The sequence below is a fragment of the Canis aureus genome, chromosome 21 (assembly GCF_053574225.1).
Source record: "Canis aureus isolate CA01 chromosome 21, VMU_Caureus_v.1.0, whole genome shotgun sequence".
NCBI lineage: Eukaryota > Metazoa > Chordata > Mammalia > Carnivora > Canidae > Canis > Canis aureus.
This window is the reverse complement of record NC_135631.1, coordinates 45,243,056-45,265,169: the sequence shown is the minus strand read 5'-3', so window position 1 is coordinate 45,265,169 and position 22,114 is coordinate 45,243,056. Positions and strand designations below refer to the sequence as shown.

Here is a 22,114-nt window from a genome sequence, read left to right as displayed (position 1 = left end):
TGCATTACTATATTAGTTGCTATTTATAACTATAAATCAGAACAATATCTGGCACAAAGCAGATTCCATACAGTTGTTTTCTATTATTATTATGTTTGTGACTATTAGGGTAATTATTTACTATTGCTACTATTATTATGATATATATATTTTTTAATTTTTTAAAAAATTTATTTATGATAGTCACACACACACACACACACAGAGGCAGAGACATAGGCAGAGGGAGAAGCAGGCTCCTTGCACCGGGAGCCCGACGTGGGATTCGATCCCGGGTCTCCAGGATCACGCCCTGGGCCAAAGGCAGGCGCCAAACCGCTGCGCCACCCAGAGATCCCATATATATAGTTTTTATTTAAAGAAATCATAGAAGGAAGAAGTAGAAATTAATGTTTCGCTGATCTTAAAATTGGAAAAGCCTCCCTTAATTAAGCATGCGATCAGTGCAAGAAACTACAAAAGACTAATGAATTGACACAAACATTAATGTCTGTATTGGACAGGTCAAGAAAGCCAAGTATATTCACAATATTAAAAAGTAAATAAAAAACACAGAAACATAGTTGAGACAAATATAATGAGGTAGTAGTTAGGCTTCACACCTAATTTGGCACGATACCAAAGCTCATGCTTGGATTTATGTTTCATTATGTTATGGCTGCCATTAGCCTATGTCCAAAATTATGCACCTACGTTTATATGAGTGCATGTATATATACATGTGTGTATTTCCTTCCTGCTTGTTCCATAAATGATTTAAGTCAGCTTACAATAATGTAAAAAGTGCAAAATAGCCAATTTTTAAAATAACAGAAAAGAAGGTAGGTAGGGCAGGGAGACTGAGGCCGAGCCACAGTGCAGCTGTGATCAGTAAGTAAGAAGCCAGGAGGCCGTTAGGCCGTCATGTCTGTAAGCCCAAATCTGCCTGATTCCTTAAGGGATGTACGAATAGTTTTGATCCTGAAAACAGCAGAAAAATGTTTCCTCGCAGTCTATGGTAATAGAAATGAACAGCAATCTTGACACCATTTTGTTACTATTACCAGTACTGAAGGGGATGATGATTCATTTCATTCTGTCTGGATGGGCCGCTGGCACCACAGCAAAACAGATCACAGGGAAGTGATTTCTCGGAGTTGAGGACAGGGATGCTGTGATGCAGGTCAAGTACCAGAGGGGTCCTGGGCCAGCTCGCCCCCAGATGCCTTCGTCTGGAACAGAGGCTCCCCCTTCTCTGCTGTCAGCATTAGAGGGGCTGGACCCTGCAGGCTACCTTTCCCAGGATCCATCAGTTGGCTTCCCACTGGGACTGGCCAGTGGAAGGCACTCTTAGGAAGATGGAGAGTAAGTGGGAGGGACAAACCTAGGTATTTCCCTCCTACTCCCCCCGGGGTGGCTTTGTTAGCTGTAGCTGTGCATCCCTCCTGGGTCCAGCATCCTGTGGACTGGCCTACTGTGGTGCGGCTGACCTTGTCAGGTGACCTTGGCTGGGACTCATTTGTGGCATCACCTCCTCTGGTGTCTCTCCAGTCCAGGTGTGAGAGCAGCTTCCTACAGCTGCTAGTTTTTGCAATAACTCACTCCTTGACTTCTCAGCTCCTCCATCTCCGACCTAGTAAATACGTGAAATGGTTTCTGTTTTTCTGACTCATACAGGCATCAGCTCTCAGCTGATCTGGCTGGATTCTGGATGATGATACATATCTTCACACTCATCATCATAATAATAAAACCAGTGAGAAGCTTGAAGACTGGCCTCACCAGCTAGTCTCCATTGCTAATGTGGAATGCATTACTTAGTATAAAAGTTGTCTTTATGTTCTTCCTTGAGGATGCTTTCTTCACCAAAGGGCTGCTTTGGGTTGAGATTGAGCCTTGCCAATGGGCTGGGAGTCCCGGACCTCTAATTTCCAGAACTCCTTAGGGCAATTTCCAGGAGGCTGCAGTGTGAGAGTCTACTGGAACATCCTTTTGCACTCAGCACAGCTGTTATGTAAGATTTGTGCTGTCATGGAGAATTACCATTTAGATTGAAGAAATGTAACTCATTTGTTTCAGTTATCTGTTCCCAAGAAACATAATGGCCTTACAAATGTAACATAATTGGGACATTTTGTTTTTCTCTTTTATGAAAATTGCTCCTATCTCTGTATTAATAAAAAAAGAATGTCTCAAAAGACATATACATGCAACTTTTCTATCCCATCATCCACTCAGAGTGGTGCCGATAATCAAGCTCTCACAGGGATTCCTCTGGTGGTACCTCTCCTGGCCGACCTCTGAGCCCAGATTTGTTTTTTGTCCCAAGCCTTTCTGAATTCTGACCTCCCTGCAGATTTCTTAAAAAAAAAAAAAAAAAAAAAAAAAAGCCTTTCCATATTCTTGTATATAAACTGACCAATAGAAAATGGAAGACGCCCCTAAGCCCTTTAAGTTAGACTATATTTTGTACTAATGGCAGGTACTTCTCTCAAGTGGCTCTGTTTTTCATATAATGTGAGTTGGTATTCATTACAAGCACAGACATACAGTATTTGTATTATAAATAGATACTAATATATGTATCAAATAAACCACTTATATTAAAGTGTTAGCTAGTGGGGTGCCTGGGTGGCTCAGTTGGTTAAGTGTCTGCCTTCTGCTCAGGTCACGATCTCAGGGTCCTGGGATGGAGCCCCTCATGGGGTTCTCTGCTCAGCGGGGAGCCTGCTTCTCCCTCTCTCTGCTCCTCCCCCTGCTCATGCTCTCTCTCTCTCTCTCAAATAAATAAAAACGTTTAAAAAATAAAATGTTAGCTAGCCTTAGAAGTTTTTTAGTATATGGTTATTAAAAAATAATTTTTATGATTATAAAATACATAAGGTTGCATTGTACTTATTGGGCTGTTCACCAATTTGGGTGTCTTTCGTTTTCTTTCTACCAATAACATGATGAGAGTATTTATGCATAAAATCATTGCTGGGGTTTAGACTATTGTTCTAGATAGCATAAAATATTTCTCAATGATTGTATTATGCAGTTTTTATTTATCAGCCAAAATAGATGAGGATTGGATTATTAAATCATGTTACTGTTTTGTAGTATAATTTAAAACATTTATCTCCTAGTGGCAGTATAATTACTGGTTAAGAACATGGGCTTTGTTTTTGGACAGACCTGGATTTGAGTCTCATTCCCCACCATGGTATGTGACCTTGGGCCTTTCTAAGCATTGGTTTCTGTATAACTCAATAGTAAGGGCATTTGTATCACTCATTGTTTACATCTGTGCTGCCCAGTATGGTAGCCACTAGCCATGTGTGGCTATTAAGTACTTAAAATCCAGCCAGTAGAATTGAAATGCACTGTACATATAAAATCTGCACTTGACTTGGAAAATGTGCTATAAAAAACATGATTAAAATTGGGCAAAAAATATGGTACAAAATAGGGCACAAAATGCAAATAACTCCTTAATAATTTTTATATGGATTACATATGAAAATGTTAATACTTTGGAAATAGTGTGTTAAGTGAAATATTATTTAATATAATTGCAATAATTTCTTTTAGTTTTTTTAATGTGGCTACTAGAAAATATAAAAGTACGTATGTGGTCCTCACATTGTAGTTCTATTGGACAATGCTAGTTTAGGAGATTAAATGAGTTGATATTGATATTGATTGATTGACTAAATGAGTTGATATTGATATCAGCACCGTACTTGACATGTGGTAAGGGTTTAATTAAAACTGCTGTTTGTAGGACAGCCCGGGTGGCTCAGCGGTTTAGTGCTGCCTTCAGCCGAGGGCGTGATCCTGAGACCCGGGATCGAGTCCCATGTCAGGCTCCCTGCATAGAGCCTGCTTCTCCCTCTGCCTGTGTCTCTGCCTCTCGGTCTCTCTCTGTGTCTCTCATGAATACATGAATAAGATCTTTTTTTAAAAAAAATAGCAACTGCTGTTTGTATTATAGTAGTAGCAGTAGTAATAGTCAATGACAGTGTGAATGCAGCCAATCTCTGGCTTTGTTCCATGGATGTCTGAGCTTCTTTTAGGTATAGAAACAACCCATATTGGTTTCGGTGAATTCTTTCCAGTGAGTCAAGAGGGAGCTAGCAATGACCTTTTTGGTGCCTTACGAAGAGAACAGATCTTTTTGTTTGTTTCTTTTTTTTAAATTTATTTTTTATTGGTGTTCAATTTGCCAACATATAGAATAACACCCAGTGCTCATCCCATCAAGTGCCCCCCTCAGTGCCCATCACCCATTCACCCCCACCCCCCACCCACCTCCCCTTCCACCACCCCTAGTTTGTTTCCCAGAGTTAGGAGTCTCTCATATTCTGTCTCCCTTTCTGATATTTCCCACTCATTTTTTCCCCTTTCCCCTTTATTCCCTTTCACTATTTTTTATATTCCTCAAATGAATGAGACCATATAATGTTTGTCCTTCTCCGATTGACTTATTTCACTCAGCATAATACCCTCCAGTTCCATCCACGTTGAAGCAAATGGTGGGTATTTGTCATTTCTAATGGCTGAGGAATATTCCATTGTATACATAAACCACATCTTTATCCATTCATCTTTCGTTGGACACCGAGGCTCCTTCCACAGTTTGGCTATTGTGGACATTGCTGCTAGAAACATCGGGGTGCAGGTGTCCCGGCGTTTCAATGCATCTGTATCTTTGGGGTAAATCCCCAACAGTGCAATTGCTGGGTCGTAGGGCAGGTCTATTTTTAACTGTTTGAGGAACCTCCACACAGTTTTCCAGAGTGGCTGCACCAGTTCACATTCCCACCAACAGTGCAGGAGGGTTCCCCTTTCTCCACATCCTCTCCAACATTTGTGGTTTCCTGCCTTGTTAATTTTCCCCATTCTCACTGGTGTGAGGTGGAATCTCATTGTGGTTTTGATTTGTATTTCCCTGATGGCAAGTGATGCGGAGCATTTTCTCATGTGCTTGTTGGCCATGTCTATGTCTTCCTCTGTGAGATTTCTGAGAACAGATCTTTTTCACTTTTTACTAACAGTTGAGACTAGTTGGGAGAGAGAACCTCAAAGCTCAGGGGCCTTCTAGAGCAGCATCCTGAGAAGCGAGCCCACTTCAACCTCTTGCTTGTGTGAGGGGTTTGTGCCCCAGAAGATGTACCCATCATAGTGGGCTTGTGACTCCTGTCATACCCCCCAAAGACTTCTTGCTACTGCCACACTGCACATGGGAGACTCTCCCCTTCGTGTGTCACAGGGGCTACTGTTGCAGTTACCAGTGTCCTTGGCCATAACTTACATGTCGATTGCCCCTTCCAGTGCCAGGGCTCCTGTCACTGACTCCATTCTCTTCCATTGGTACCTGCCACGCACACATGTCCTAATGTAAAGCCGATGCCCAGCCCTCGGCACCACTGGGAACTGGGTGTGATCGGTAGTGAGTCGTCCTGGGAATGGGAGCCACCCCTCATGCTGTGTGTGTCTGTGGCAGACAGCAGTAATCAGATGCAGCACCTTTTCCTATTAAGTCAGGATGCAGCTTCATCATCATCATCATGGTATTTCTCAACCAGCTCTTCAGGCAGCCATGTGTGATCAAACTTACTTGCTCCAGAATTTGAGTGGATGTTAGCTCAAATTCATCGTGGAGTAGTCAGGACTTTTGAAAGGAGTATTTACATATTTGCAATTATGCGTTATATAAATGGGCTACTTAGGTTGATTTAATGTGCATTTGTATGTAATATCTCAACAATAAACAATTACTGATTTTGTTTTAGTGTTTCTTTTGTTAAGATTTATTTATTTATTTGAGAGAGAGAGAGAGAGCGCGCGCATGAGCAGGGGCAGGAGAGGGAGAGAGAAGAAATAGACTCTCTGCTGAATGGGGAGCCTGACATTATGCAGGACTTGATCTCATGAGCCTGAAATCATGACCTGAGTTGAAACCAAGAGTTGGAGGTTTAACTGGCTGAGCCAGCCACAACCCCCTAAGGTTAGTATATCTTAAAAATCTCAGGAAGTGCAGATAGTTGGGAAAGTTAATTTGGAACCATGTTTAATATATCTATAAAATTTTAGAGGCAATTCCAATGAAGTCTAGATCAAAATAATATATAGTAGGAAAATATATATAAATATATAAATGATAGAATATATAGGGATTCCCCTTTATACCTATCATAGCATCCCCATAAATTTTAGATGCTCTTGAAATGCAGGTTTAATTACTGATTATTCCCAAAATAGTTCCCAAAATGGCATAAAAATTGTGTATAAATATTTTCCGCATAGATTGAAAAGGAGACTCATCATAGTCCCATTTCCTCTTCTTCATTTTCTGGTGGGTTGTGGGGGGCATGGAAACTCCATTTCCTGGTTCACAAACTATCCTAAATATGTTAACTTCAGATCTTTCTGAACAGCATGAGGTAGCCAATCTATAAAGTTTTCCTATGTAGAAAGCTGAGGGTTAGTTACATCCAGTTGATGACAGCGTGATTCTGCATGGGCAGGTGTTCTCACAGAATATGATCTGAAGGATTTACAGATAGCAGCGTTTTATCATAATAACTATCCTTTGTGTGTCTTAAAGCTAAGGAGTTTCAAGAGAGTTTGAGCTCGACGTGAGGACGAGATGCTTTCATCTCAAGGTGCTTTCCCCCAAATTATTAGTTTTTATTTCCTTGGTCATAGGGAAGGAAGCTTTATTTCTTTATTGTATTTGTTGAGGTATGATTGACTCATAATATTTATATTAGTTTCACTGTGATCACCTAACAGAGGCTGGAACTGAACTGCCATGTAGGAGAAATGATAGTGTAGCTCCTTTCTGATGCTTGATTATATTATCTCTATTCGAAGACACCCACTTTGAATTAAGAATGGCCATTTGGAGGGTTTATGGTAGTAAAGTAGCCCTATGGTACTAAACACAGGTCTCATCTATAATTGCCAAACTGTAACGAAAAAATCTGACCTTCTTTGGGAACAATCTTACTTTTTCTAGTGAACTGAGAATCTGAGGGATTCTCTTATGCCAGCATCAACAAGGAGCTTCTGATTTTGTGCCATCCTTGGTTCTTGGTCGTGGCACTGACATATAGCTTGTCCTTCATCATCTTTGGGCACCAGCCACCTAGTCCCGAGGTCTTTACTCTTCTTGCGTCTCCTGGGCTCTGTTCTGGACCACAGCCCTCTTATCAAGGCTACGTGGCCACCACCTTGGACACTGGAAGACTTTGTTCTGCAGCTGCAGGGTGTTTGTTGGCCTGCAGTGCCTCCATTACCCTGGAGAAGTGAGCCCCAGTCCATAGAGTTCCTGATCTCTCTGTGACATATGTTGGGGTTCGGTCTTTTAATCCCCACCTGAAGCCCCAGGTGATGGAGGATGGTGGAACTTAGACCAATGGTTCAGAGCAAGACAGCATCTAAACCCTAGGGATGTCCTTGATGTTGCGTTTGGCTAACGTTTGGGGAGATATTTTACCTCAATTACATGTTTAATTTAAAATGGTAGGGCTTTTATGCCAGCAAAATAGAGAAACTACATGAAACCTGTTGAGAAGCGTATTCTGAAAACATTACTTATTTTTGTAAAGAACTGGAGGCAACCGTTATCAACATGAGAATGATCACACTCGTCTGTTCAGTGATAAAACACTACGGAGTAATGAAAGCGTAGATGCTTGAAAACTGTGTGGTGAGGTGATAAAATCCTCAAGGCGTAATTTTAAGAAAGATATGATTCCAGTAATATAAAAAATAAACAAGTCATTGCAGTGGGGGGGGGATATGCGCTAGACGCTCATAGTGTTTTTTGCTGATTGCTGAGGTGATGAGAGATTTTCATTTTCTTTAGACTTACTGTAGTTTCTGTAACAGAGCATTTATAGCTAACTCAGACTTATTCTTAATGATGTGGAGACTATTTTTACTGTTTTCAAGTAATGATTCATAAAGAAAAGTGTATATTGTATATTGCTCTCATCAGGGGGTTTTAAAGTTACAGATCACGTACTTATGTAAATTTTTCATTCAACAAGTATTTTCTGAGTCCCTGTAGAAGAGAGGCTGTAAAGCTCACTGAGAGAAGTTCAGGCACTGGGAGTCAGATTCCTGGATTCAAAGCTCAGCTGTCTGACCTATTGGTTGTGTGCTCTTTGGAAAATTCTTCCCTCAGGACTTTTTCTGCTGTGGAGTGCATATAGCCTCCTGGGAAGAGTGTGGTGTGGATACTTACACCAAATGCCACAAAATGAACTAATGTGATCATGATGTGTTTATTATGCTGTCTGGCCTACTAAATCCTTGAATAGCATTTGAGAATAAATGACTGAAATAAGTGGGTAGAAGAAGATTTCTCCTCTGCTGGGGGAGAGATTGGTTGGTTCTTTGGGGGCACTTATGTGTGTAATTAATAAGCTGCCCCTGGGTGAACCATGGGCCCCGTTCCCACAGTCACTCATTTGCTCAGAAATTCATTCATCATTCCATACTTCGTGAGCATCTGATGGGCATAATAATAAGCCTGGAAAAAAAAGTGGAAAAAACACCTTCTTCTAATGCCTTTTCTTCAGGAAATACATTTTAGTTCAAGTAGGAAAACATAAAATGCTTAATGGTTGCTTGGGTGCAAAGGGAGTTGACTTCACGTGACTGCTATGGAAATCAGATCTTGCTGGCTGTGCTTAATAAGGAGAAAAATACAGAAATGCTCAAAAAAGCTGCCTCAGAGACAAATGATAAGTTTGCTCCCTTAAAAGAAGGGGAAGAGGTGTGAAGACACACCCCTTGTGTTGTTGGTTCTTGTCTGTCCCTTCTTTCTGCTGCTCCATTCTCTTAATAGCGAATCAAAAGAGGCTTCTTGGTCTCCTCTCCCCATTTCCGTGGCTACCCACGCCCCTCTCCTCTCCTGGCTCTCCTCTTTTGCTGCTGCTTGTAACCACGTCCTGGTTCCTGTAGCATCCTTTTGCCTCCAAGGTCGAGGCTGTGCATCTCGATCACCCCTTTGTGTGTGTGACTTTCTGCACGTCTCCTGTCACATCAGTGGCGTGGGAGGCCCTGGACACGTCTCTTCCATTTCCCCTTCCTCTTCTGCTCTCAGCTAGCAGGTGATGATAAATATTTATGAACCAACGATTCCACCCTGATGCTGTCTCAGGCCTTGCGAATGACATCATTTCGATTTAAGATGTGTTTTAAAAGTAATTGGTTTAATGAGAAAAGGAAACCACAGGCCAGTGAGCATGATCCCAGCACATCAGTCAGACAGCTGCCTGGGGCCACCAGGTAATGATGGCTCTCTCTTTTGAATGGCAGGGTTTGCTGGAAAGAAAGGGTCCATGTGTTTTGCGTAGGATGAACCCAGATGGTTTTCTCCTTCCATGTCACCTGGTTTGCTCCTGGCTTGCCCTGTAGATCTTTTTCATCTTTCTCTTCCAGTCTTAACATCCATAGAGTGACTTTCTTCTCCCCCTCCTTTGTTTCCATCCACCCTACTCGCTCATGGTATTGCCCACCACGGCCCCTCAGCGGACATCCTGTGCCTTCTGGAAAGACACCTGCGGTAGTCAGCTCGAGCTGCTCAGACAGTAGACGACTGTTTCTCAGTTCCGGGGGATGGAAAGTGTAAGACCAAGGTGCCGGCAGATTTACTGTCTGGTGAGGGTCCTTTCTCTGGCTTCTAGGCTCCTGCCTCATCTTCCCTCATGTACTTATAAGGAGAGAGAGAGAGGGCTTTGGTCTGTCCTCTTCTTCTAAGGGCACTAATCCCATCATGGGGGCTCCACCGTCATGACCTCATCTAAATATAATCACTAACCCAAGGCCCCACCTACAACCTATATGACAACACAGCTGTCGTACTCCAGACCAATGAAATTAGGATCTCTGAGGAGGGGTCTAATGCATCAGTATGTTTTAGAAGCATCCAAGGTGATTCTGTTGTACAACCAGGCCACCAGTGGAATGAGGAACCACCAGTGGAATGAGGTAGGCCACAAATAATACAAAACAAAAGTAATCAAACAGGTTCTCTCCTTGACTACACATAATCTATTCAGCTATGTGGCTTGGATGAGGGGAATGCCACCACAGGGTCACATTACACTGCTGATAACACTGCAAAGACGTCAGAGCTTTATTCTCTAAATACTTGAGCCAGTTAGCTTGTGCTGTGTAACAAACCACCCCAAAACTTAATAGTTTAAAATAAACATTTATCATTTCTCTTAATTCTGTGGGTCAGGTGAGGGATTCCTTTGGTTTGGGCCATCTTGGCTGATGTTGACCTTGGTTGCTGGGCTCTGGGGAGGGGCAAAATGGTCTAGGATGGCTACACTTACTAGACTAGTGGTTGATTTGCAATTGGTTGGGATGGGGGGGATGACTTGGCTGCATGTGCCCCACCATCCAACAGACCGGCCTGGATTTGTTCATGGAGAGGTGTGCCCAGAGTTCCCAAAAGAAGGCATGCTCTAGAGTAGAAACTTTCAAGTCTCAATTTACCTAAAGTTTACTAAATTCTCACTGACCAAAGCAAATCACATGGCCAAGTTAAAATTCAAGGATTGGAGGAACAGCCTCCACCTCTTAATGGGAAGAGGTGCAAGGTAACATTGTAAAATAGGATGCTTACAGGAAAAGGAGAGATTTTTGTGGGCACTTTGGTCATAGTCTTCCAATTAGAATTCTGTATGAAACAGAATTGTCTATGGACATACACTTTTTTTTAAAAAATATTACTTTTGTATTTCAAGTAGATTTATAATAACTTCACCAAGGCCTTGTTAAGAGAGCCTGACCAACTAGTCATATGCACAGATGCCATACCTGTCAGCTGACACAAGGAATACATGGTCTCATGACTCGAGATAATGTATGACTCAGCATCACAGAACAGGAAGTTATTTAGAGCACAAAGTCCTGGGCTTTTAGTACTGGCTCTATTGCTTCCTAGCTGTGTGACTTTTGGCCATTCATTCAATACCTGTAGGCCTCAGTTTTCTCATCTGTGAAATGGGTCTAATAATCGTACCCACCTTACTGGGTATTCATAAAGGTTAAGTGAAATGAAGCACGCGGCACAGTTCTCGGCACAGCATAAGCATTTGGCCCATGAAGTTGTCATAGCTGGACAACCCCACTTGTCAGAGGGATGGGATGGGACTCCCATAGCTGCTGTTTGATATGACTCGTGGATCCAGCTGAGCACTGGAGCCTATTGTCAGTGAGAGCTGGCTGGCGTGTTGCTGGGATCAATGGCTCCCGATTCCATCAGGAAACTGCAGCTCTGGCTTTCTTCCAGGCCGTTCTGTAGAAGCTACTGTCTCTTGTTCCCAGCCTAAAAATTGGGTTTCCCCCTCTCAGTCCGTCATCTGTATTCACCTGCGTAGGTGAGCTGTCAATTCAACAGCCCTTTGTGGCTTTGTCCCGGGCTGTTGTCCTAATCAAGAGATGAGCTGAAGAAACGTGGCCAGGGCCTGATGTGATTTTGGTGGCACGCTTGCTGGCTCTGCCCAGGACTGGATTACAGAGTGCTGGCAGCTGGTGAGCTGCAGCTCTGGTGCCTCCTAGGAACCCGAGGAGGCTGGAAAACACGTGAATTATACATTTTGACAACATGAACAGGGAAAGGGCATGTCCTCTGTGACTCCAGTTTTTCGTGAAACAAACTGTTCTTGGATTCGGCATCTATACACTTCCCTCTACATCTCCCTGTTTCCTCATGGCTGGATAAATTAAGGGCAGTTACTTCCAACCGTAGAATGCAAAAGCAGCTTCTTAGGGTCCCAGGCCTGTTTGTCACCTAGCTACCAATTACAAAAACAATGTTCATTGTTACTTCCCTCCATCTCTACCCCCTGGGATGAGCCGGGGAGGCTATTCAGGTCACTGGGGCCCGGAGTGCTTGTGAGCGTCACAGGACTAACACCCATCACTCACCGATGTCTTTTTAAGGGAACTTTTTTTAAGATGTGAGAATTATTATATAACATGTTGTTGCCTATCTCTTAAGCTACAGACATCCCTTTGAAATGAAATACTTTCTTTCTCAATCAGATTTTGACTAACCGTCCTCTTCCCTCCTTCATAGCAGGTTTATTTTTTTCCCCTACTTCCCCAAAGAGTAAAAATAACATGAATTAAATTTGGGTGAGGGAGACCCCGTTTTTAGATCCAGAAAAAATGTTCTGTTCTCTAAGCAAGCCAAGATGCAAATTTATTTATTTTTTTAAAAAAGATTTTTATTTATTTATTTGAGACAGAGAGAGAGAGAGAGAGAGTGCGTGCATGAGCAGGGGGAGGGGCAGAGGGAGAAGGAGAAACAGGCTCCCTGCTGAGTGAAGGATGCAGAGCTTGATCCTAGGGGCTCTGGGATCATGGCCTGGGCTGAAGGCAGACACTTCAGCCGTCCAAGGTGCTCCCAAGATGCAAGATCCTAGGGCCCTGGGATCATGGCCTGGGCTGAAGGCAGACACTTCAGCCATCCAAGGTGCCCCCAAGATGCAAATTTAAAACTAGGTCCCTCCTTGCAGGACAGAATTGCCAAAGGTGGGTGTCTAACTTTGGAGTCTCCATCAGCAGTTTTTGATCATGTGGGTCCCTGCCTGCATTTATCATGTTTGGGTGGTGCAGTGCCCCTTGGTGTCAAATGGCCACCCCAAACCATCAGTGCCCACAGCTGGCTGCTCCTGGCTCTTGAGTTGCCTGCTGTGGAATCCTTTCTCTGGACTGGCTCTTGTTCAGATGGCCTTTCTTTAGGATATGCACTTAGAAAGGTTCCAGGAAAGTCCACCATTTGCTTCAGCAATTAAATCAGTGCTGAGCATTCTGAGAGTTTCCTAGGCAGCTGGATAGTTTCCTTATCTTGCAGTTTTTACCTCTTCAGTGTTTTCAGGAATCTTTCTCTTTTCTCCTTTCCTTTATTTTTCTTCATAGCACTGAATGCCATCTGAAACTATTTTTGTTTTTTACTGTTTTTTTTTTACTGATTCACGGTAGAATAAATCCTCCAAAGGAAGGCCCTTTGTCCATCTTGTCCATGGCTGTGTAAGGAAAGGAGAGCCCCTATGCCCCATGCACAGCAGAGCCAAACACTGAGACCAGATGTGTGGCAGAGAATGAAGTTTAATTTGCAAGACAGCTGAATGAGAAGACAAGAAAACTCAAAAATACTTCTCTGAAAATGAGATCTTGAGTCTTTATGGGCTTTTAGGGAGAGGTGGGGGGGAATATGACTGGAAGCTAGGAAGGGTGAGGTAAAGGTGAGGTAAGTGTTGGTCTTGCTGGGAGTGGTGGATCATCCTGCTTCTTCATAAGTCACGTGCTCAAAGATGGTGGCTTTGATGTGACCTGGGCGTGGAGGCTGCAGGTTCCTTGACATCAGGGCCTTGATGTCATCAAATTAAACATCCTTCTTCATAGGTCACGTGCTCAAAGTTGGTGGCATTGATGTGACCTGGGCGTGGAGGCTGCAGGTTCCTTACCATCTGTTGGATGTTTGTGCAGACCCAGTAGCTAGGTCAGTGGTCTCAACTGGCCTGAATTGAATGGAAGTGAGCCTCTTAACTTCTGGAAAACAACCTAAGCAAATATCTTGTGGCTTTGTACTTCAGAGAGATTTCATCCATTGGAGGAGGTACGAAGCCTTATGGAACATCACCTAGGCTCTGGCTCTTCAGAAGCAGGTAGTTGGAAAGTGTTTTGTGAAAAGAAACAGGCCTTAGGTTATAGTCTACTTCCCTCTGTCTACCCAAAAGGTAGGCAGCAATAATTTAGCCCTGTTTTAAGTAGATTAAAGGTAAAACTTTAAAGGTTTAAGAAACATATATATTTAGAAAGAGAGAGAGCGCACCAGTGGGGTGAGAGGGAGAGGGAGAATCTCAAGCAGACTCTACACCCAGCCTAAAGCCCTACCCGGTGCTCTATCTCACAATCCTGAGATCATGACCTGAACCGAAATCAGGAGTCAGATCCTTATTGGACTGAGCCGCTAACCCAGGTGCCCTAGTTAAAAGTAAAACTTGAATTGTAGAGCCTGGGTTTCTGCTGTATCCCCAGGGATTGGAGCAGTGCCTGGTTGCAGGACCTGCCACACTGAAAGCTATACTAATGGTACTGTGGCTGTGACTGCCATATGCCGGAGCGCGACATTCAGTAACAGTGGAATGAATGAATGGACGTACCTGGTACCACATCTTTGTTGCAGCCACCTTTTTCTCCTTGCCCTCTCAGTTGTCTGATGTTGCCTTATTGTCCAACCCTCAAGCTGCCTATGCACTGTGGTCTTAGACCATGGGGTTACCTTGCCCCACAGCTCCTCCAAGGACCCCTGTCTTTCTCGGGATAAAGGTGCTCGGACCCTCTGTTGTCTGGTCCATGCCTCCTTGAAGCCTTATCCTAGGTCATGGTGTGCCTCACACTCCAGCAGCTGTGAACTCTAGAATGTTATTATTCAGCATTCACACTTTTTTTAAAAGGTTTTACTTATTATTCCTGAGGGACACACAGAGAGAGGCAGAGACAAGGCAGAGGCAGAAGCAGGCTCCATGCAGGGAGCCTGATGTGGACTCAATCCTAGGACCCCGGGATCACACCCTGTCTGGACTGAAGGCTAAACCGCTAAATCGCCGAGCCACCCAGGCACCCTAGCACTTCACACTTTCGTTTCTTGCCTCTCTGTCTTTCATTCATTTATTCAAGAAATGTTTGCATGCCTGTTATGCGCTAGACCCTGTTCTAGTTGCTGAAGATGGAGAAGACAAACTTTTTTCTTATGGAATTTGATGGGATAGGGGAATCAGATAACCAGGAAGTACTTTATAAATAGTAAAATAATGAAATTTACCATAAAGAGAGTCAAAGCAGAGCAGAGTGCAGAGAGGGAAGGGGTAAAAGTAGAGGAGGGTGACATGTGTTCTTCTTGGATGAGACAAGCTCCCATTTGTCCTTTAAGATGAAGATCTGGGCTCATTCTCCCTCTGAAAGAGACTTCCCTGGACTGCTGACCCACGCAGAGGGAGGTGTCCTCCCAGGTCTTCCTTAATACCTGGTGTGTGAGCCCATCACACATGGCTGGGTTTCCCAATTGTCATGTTTCTGAATGCTGTCTAAGCTGTGAGTTTCTGCAGGCTGGGACCCATCTTTGTTTCTCTTATGTCCGGCATACAGCTGGTGTCTAATGATAGCAAAAGCAAAAGTTCCATGATGCCTCCGTAAGTGCTTCTGGCAGTATCTTCCTTCAGGATAACTGAAAGAGGGCAAGAATTTGATCTAGTGTTTTCTTCAAGGTTAGAATGTTCTCTCCAGGTTAAGTTTTGTTCAGTAACCTTCGTCTAACTTCCAAAACATACGTGCATTTTAGAAAATGTGGAAAACTATAAAAATTATGAAGATAGAAGTAAAAAAGCCCATAATTCTCTCTCTAACATTTAATCAGTGCTAATATATTTGCTGCAAAGCCTTTATGTATGAATATGTGTGTGTATACACGTATCGGATCATAATTTTCATGCTGTCTTTTTTTACACAGTAAAATATTGTGAATATTTCCCTCTGTTTTTGAAGATTCTTAATATATATTTATTATTAAGTATATGTGATATTGTGATTATGGTAGAAAATTATATTCAGTCTTCCTCCCTTCCTTCCTCCCTCCCATATTCATGAAAATGTCTATAATGTAGGGGCGTCTGGGTGGCTCAGTGGTTGAAGGTCTGCCTTTGGCTCAGGTCATGGTCCTAGGGTCTTGGGATCAAGTCCCATATTGGGCTCTGCGCAAGAGCCTGCTTCTCCCTCTGCCCGTGTCTCTGCCTCTCTCTCTATGTCTCTTATGAATAAGTAAATAAAAATCTTTAAAAACATTTAAATGTCTAGAATGTAGTTCTTGGCACCTTCCTGGTTTCAGGAAGCCACTTCTGGCTGGGTGGGTGACAGGGAGGAGTATGGGTAATAGGGGTGATGTAGCAGAAAGGTCCACCACCTCCAGCATGTTAGGAGAAATACTGCTTTTGGAAGCAGAATCCAGTGATGCTCTTTGGCTGTGACTTCACTAAGCTCAGTACTCTTGACAACTGGTGACCAGTCACCTCTTCTGTAGCAAAAGCAAAAACGCTTTTCTCTCCTGGATAGCTGGAGGAGGAGAATCCATGCATGTAGTTCTGGTCCTTCCAAAGAGCTTTGCCTTTGAAAACCATCAGGTTCTATTTTCTATCAATTTGAGTTTTGGAATTTTATTTTATAGAACAAATTCTGGCAGCACTCAAGACCCCATCAACCCTAGCAAAAACTCATGGTGACAATTTTTAAGGGCCTTCCTCTGGGTCAATATTTATTACCCTTCCCAGGACACAGGCTTGCTTCACAACCAGGGCTTTAGAACTTTGACTCGATTTAGTATATATCTAAATGCACACTACTTGGTGTGGATTAAAATGGCATCATTTGGACCCTCAGCAACCTATTCCGAGAGCCCAGTTTTGTTCTGTGACTACATATATGTGCACATGTGCTTTAAAGCTGCAAATATTACTCCCTCTCCATGGGTTCAGGATGGGTAGAGCAGAATAGTTAGATCACCAGGGCCGGAGATGGGCTCATGCCATCAGTGAGGACCTGGCAGGAAGCAGAATTCAGCTAAGGTGGTTCAAGAGGGTTTTCTGAATGGACCTTTGCAGAAGCTCAGGAAATGTTAGGGAATCACTACGGCAAGAAGCTGTAATCACTGCTAGTTTAAAGGGGCAGAGGAGAAAAGGGGGCAACCAGACCCAGTGAGAGCTGGAGTCATAAAGGTAAGGTCTCTGGACAGGAGTTGCAGGGATGAAGGGACATGAGCCCTGCTGCGAACACAACTCAAAGCTGACACAGAGGGGGGTCCGACCTTTTTTTTTCCTCACCTGCTTCTGCCTTCCATTGGCTGTGGAAGTTAGAGGCATGGGAGCTTGGGTGATTGGAGCTTGGGTGATTCAGACCATTGGGTCAGTCCCAGCAGGTGCAGGGAACTCTAGAGAATGGGTTTGAGGCTGCTGGATGGCTAGGTCTCTGGAGGGTCTCGATGTGAATGTGTTACACAGATGGTTTTATTTCATCAGTAGTCCTCTAAATGGCATGAGAGCGGTGGAGTTGAGGCATGAACCAAAGCTTTTCCTTGCCTTCCCCTCCCCATTATTTGAACCTGGTTTATATTGAATTATTCATACAGGGCAATTAATGAAACTGATGTGTGTATCCCAGTAACCTATGCTACACCTGACAGGGGTTACAACGTAGGGATTCTTCAGGAGAACAAATGATCTTCAGGATCCTGACTATGGCAGCAGTCGGGGAAGGGAGACATATGGTATCTCCGTGATCTATCTAGGTTTGTCGTGCTTATACCTGGCTGAACCAGGACATGTAATGATTTGTGCATGTTTTGGAGAGATGGTTCACTCTTGGGTGCTGTGTAAATTTGGTATTAAATCAAAATAGCCTCCCAGATGATCCTGATGCCAGCCGGGTTGAGGAGCTGTTTTAGAGGTTCCAAAGATCCCTAAGTCTAGAACTCTATAGTGCGACTCAAAGTTTGACCAGCTGTGTTTGGTAGAGCATCAGTCTTGTGAGCTGCTCCTTTGACAAAAAGTTTCTTTGGCCGAAAAAAATTTGGACAGCCCTACATTCTACATCTCCCTCTTGGAGATTCAAAATGTACTTGGCATATAAGGCCATATAAAGTCATCTGGTTTCCTGGATCATTTTAAGAGTGAGCTGTTACTTAAATTTACATTGAAGTGTATCTTTTATCTTTCCAACGAGTTACATAACCCTTTTATTTGACCCTCAATACCCAGGAGAGTGCATCTGTACAGTCCGTATTTACGGAGAAAGCTCAGTTTAGTTGCTCATGCATCTACTTGGAGACCTGAGTATGGTACAGACATTTCTTTATACTTTTCTCATTTTCCAAGTTTGTAGCTTAACATTTCATAAGCAGCCTACCTAGTATATGTAGCTGAGCTGTGCATTGCTCTCTCCATCTCTCTCTTCTTTTCGTCCCTCATCATCCCTATGGCTCTTCCCCCAGGGTCCTGGGTTCACTGGGAGGAGTGGGAATTCGAATTCTTGAGGTCCTGGCATCTTTTGAAGAAAATTAAGTCCTTCACAGTCTTTGGAGAGACACTTCTTACAAAATGAAGCTTCCTTTTGCTGGCTACTTTTCGCAGCCTAATTTAAGTATACTTCATGCTGACGAAGTCTGTTATGAAACTCCCAGTGAGAGGTAAGGAGGGAAAAGAAAAAGGAAAGAAGCAATGAAGGGGAGAGAAGACCCCCATCTGCCAAGTTATGTTCAGAAGAGGCAGCGAGTATTGCCAATATGTGCAGATGACCCTCACAAGGCCAACCCTGGTGTCTGGTTCATAGCCAGGTGCCAAGCAGGCATTGGGTTCTGATTGCTCATTAGGTTTTGGAGGAAGAAGCAAAGATCAGTTCAGTGTTAATGGTATTATGGCAGGCAAACCACTGAGTTAAAGCCTATTTCTTATTTTAGGTGAAAAATCATCATAGGACATTTGACATAGAAATAGATTTGCTCTTACTCACAGCTGTGATTGTCTGTGTGTTAAAATCTCCTGCCTGCAGTCCCGAGTTGCTTGTAGCTTTGGTTCTGAAATCCAAAACCAGATGCTGCTCATCTGGTTTCAGTTGTTGTTTCTGCATGAAAGGGCAGAAGCGTCCATCAGGGGTTTTGAGTGAGCCAGTGATTACTTACCATTTTGGGGGATGGGCAGGAAAACTTTATGGATGTTTCTGTGTCATTTATATGAAGTTGTTGAATGTAACTGATCCGGAGAACTCGAATTTAATTCACGTATTGTGGACAAAAATGTGACTAATGGGGATGATTGTACTTCCTGTGGAGTGGTTTGCAGAATCATCTTATGAGAATCTAATTGTGATGACTTCATGAAAATGTAGACTAAACTGGAACCAACCAAAACCCAGTCAACCATCCAGAACTTTTAACGGTTTGGAATATTTTCAGTCATCTCCTTTAAGAGAATGGGGGCTAAGCGGAGATCACATGTTCATTTCAATAACCAGCCGTCACTGTATATCCTGAGACCACAACAGCTTCAGTCTGGTGATCTTGGTTTCTTCTTCTGCATCAACAACAAATGCACAGAATAATGACTTTGGTTCTCTCATTTACTCATAGGAAATGTGGCACCAAGTCTGTAATTTTTAGAGCAATCCTCCTTGAATGTGCAAATGGATTGTCTGGGGATGTTGTTACACTGCTGATTTCAATTCGGTGGGTCTGGGATAAGCCTCGATTCTGAATCGTAGCTAACTGCTGGGTGAGATTGGGCTGCTGGTGTGAAGCCAGCCCCACTTAGAGTGGCAAATTGTGGGAGAAGGAAATATAAGTAGGATGAAAGGACTCCATCAAATAAGGAATCACGTATACCTGTTGCTCCAGATGACTCATTCTTGAAAGCAATGCAATAAGATTGGAGCGTGTTTTTATGGCTTCCTTCTTTTGATTAACCAGGCATTGATATTGATCAGACTACAGTATTCTTTCAATTTTCTGACTAATAGAATATCAGGTATGATATATTATGGCTTTAACAGGTACACAAGAGCAGAGGAAAAGAACCAGCGTTTTGGAAAGCAAAGCCATATCTGAATCTTTTAAAATAGAAGGCAGAGAAATACTTCTGTAATATTGCATATCATAAAGGATGGAACCAATGTATCTGGTGACTCAGAATTTTCTCACGAGTGTACAGTCTATGGGGGAGTGGTTATATCCTAGAAACAGAGTCCTTCCTTTTTTCTGTGTTGGCTTCTATCTTGTAGCTTTTGTGCTCTACACCAGGGACCCTCCGTGGGATTTGATTTCTCCGTGGATGTGGAATAGGGCTTACAGGAAGCTAGTTGTTTGCAGGCATTGTTTTCAAGGATTTTGAAGGAAACTACCACTTCAATAGGCTAGAAGTCAGCCATCCTGTTTTAGTTTTCTATGCTGAAAGTTTGACTTCATGTCTCTAAAGAGCTTTGGTGTGGGATGTAGCATCCTTTTTTTTTTTTTTAATTTATTCTCTGTTTCTCAAAATTGTTTTGGTTATTTTTTGCCTTTTACATTTCCAGATAAATTTGAGAATTTGTTAGTTTCTTCAAAAAGCCTGTGAGGATTTGGTTGTGATTACCTTGAATTATCCATGGAGGAAAAATCAGCATCTTAACAACACTGATGAAATAATGTGACAACTCCTGGCTTAAAAGTCCTATAACCTTTTAAAAGGAAAACCAACTTCTGCCTTTTGAGATGCCTTCCATTGAAGGCTGAAAACATCCTACTAAACACTTTTTAACGATAATTGTCCTTTGGCAACTATAGGGCTTATGTTCCTGAAAAGTGTTGTCATTGGCAAAACCCCATTGTTATAGGCTTAGTATACTTAGACTTGCTTATTGTGCACATTGTTTCTGGTAGGATGAATCGTACAAATCGTACTGGTTTGTTTTTAGATCATTCCTACAGGGTGACACACAGTGCTACTTTTTTAGAAGAGTGTTGGCTTGTTAAATTCATTATTTCTCCCAGTTGAGAGGTTTCAACATATTGGAAGATTTTGATCTAGAAATTTTGAGATCTGAATTCTGTTCCAGGATGCCCTGTGGGGAGGGTTAAGGGAAACAAGGTGAAGGATGAGGGGATAGAAGGCCACTGGGGCTGTGTTGGTGCTGATGACTTTCTACTTCCTGGCCTGAAGAGGAAGAGGAGGGAGCCACTATGAAAACTCAGAAAGAGGAGATATGATTATTGGAGAGACCAAGAGAGGATTGAGGTGACTGCACAAGTGGGTGGGAGAGCATGAGTCAGGGACCTGGTGCCCTGACCTGTCCCTTTTCCTGCGCTTCCATCTCCTGCTGGTGCTTACCATGGATTGGCTCCAGAAGAAGCCAGTGGGCCAGGTCAGGTTGCAACCCCTGGTGATCCAGTTCCTAGAGCACTGAGCAGGGTGACAAGGGCAGAGTATGGATCTGGAGGGATAAATGCAGAGTATGCATCACTAAGTGTCTGCAAGACCAGTAGTTCCCCGCCCCCCAGCTCTGCCCCCAACCCCAGGGGATGCCTGAAACCATGGACAGTACCAAACTCCATACTCCATATATACTATGTTCTTACCTAGGTATACATACTTTTGATAAAGTTCAATTTATAAATTAGTCACAGTAAGATTAACAGTGATAACATAATGAAATAGAACAATTATAATACCATACTATAATAAAACTTAGATGAATGTGGACTTTCTCTCACAGAGTGTTGTACTGTACTTACCCTTCTTCTTGTCATGATGTGGATGATAGAATGCCTATGGGATGAGATGAAGTGAGGGGAATGACGTAGGCATTGTGACATAGCGTGAGGCTACTATTGACCTTCTGACAGTATGTCAGAGGAGGATCATATGTTTCTAGACTATGGGTGACTATAGGTAACTAAAACTGAAGAAAGCCAAACCGTGGATGGAAGTAGGGTGGGTATTATATTTACAGATGATGTGAACAGCTAGTGAAAGGCTCTTCTAGAAGCAAGTATTATATGAATATCATGCTCTCCAGAAGACAGTTGTGTTCTTCCCATCCATCCTATCATGTCATAATTCTCACTCACCAGACTGAAATAGACTAAAATATTCCTAAATGGCAGGTAAGAGTCCAGTGATATAACCCAAAGCAGCACTAAGCAGACCGTTAGTATGATTTTTTTTTCTTTTAAAGAATTTATTTATTTGAGAGATAGTATAAGAGAGAGAGTGAGATCATGAGCAAGGGGAAAGGGCAGAGGGAGAAAGAAGCAGGCTCCCCACTGAGCAGTAAGCCTGATGCAGTACTTGATTCCAGAATCCTGGGATCATGACCTGAGCCCAAGGCAGACCCTTATTTGACTGAGCCACCCAGGTGCCCCCATTAGCACAGTCTTGATTTCATTTTAAAAAATACAAAGTTTATATTCCACATTATAAAATAGCCATGTTAACCATAGGAACAGGATGATTCCAGCTCAGGAAGCCTCAAATTAAACCTGAAGAGCAGGCCTTCTACAAAACTGCACTTAATACTTTCTCTTTTTTAGTAAATT

At 42.9% G+C, this 22,114-nt stretch overlaps 1 protein-coding gene and 1 long non-coding RNA gene across 6 annotated transcripts in view; one reads left to right on the top strand and one right to left on the bottom strand.

Annotated features, from left to right (window-relative positions):
- The window catches only part of AMPH (amphiphysin), a 212,028-nt gene that overhangs the window by 60,084 nt on the left and 129,830 nt on the right, over positions 1 to 22,114 (top strand). The window lies entirely within an intron of this gene.
- On the bottom strand, positions 14,503 to 21,362 carry LOC144293484 (uncharacterized). 2 transcript variants are annotated; one of them, XR_013360707.1, is made up of 3 exons: positions 21,311 to 21,362; positions 20,907 to 21,009; positions 14,503 to 15,229 (listed from the first exon to the last, which is right to left on the bottom strand). It is a non-coding gene; the product is annotated as an uncharacterized LOC144293484 (long non-coding RNA). The 2 variants fall into 2 exon arrangements; XR_013360706.1 differs by lacking the exon at positions 14,503 to 15,229 and adding an exon at positions 17,917 to 18,669.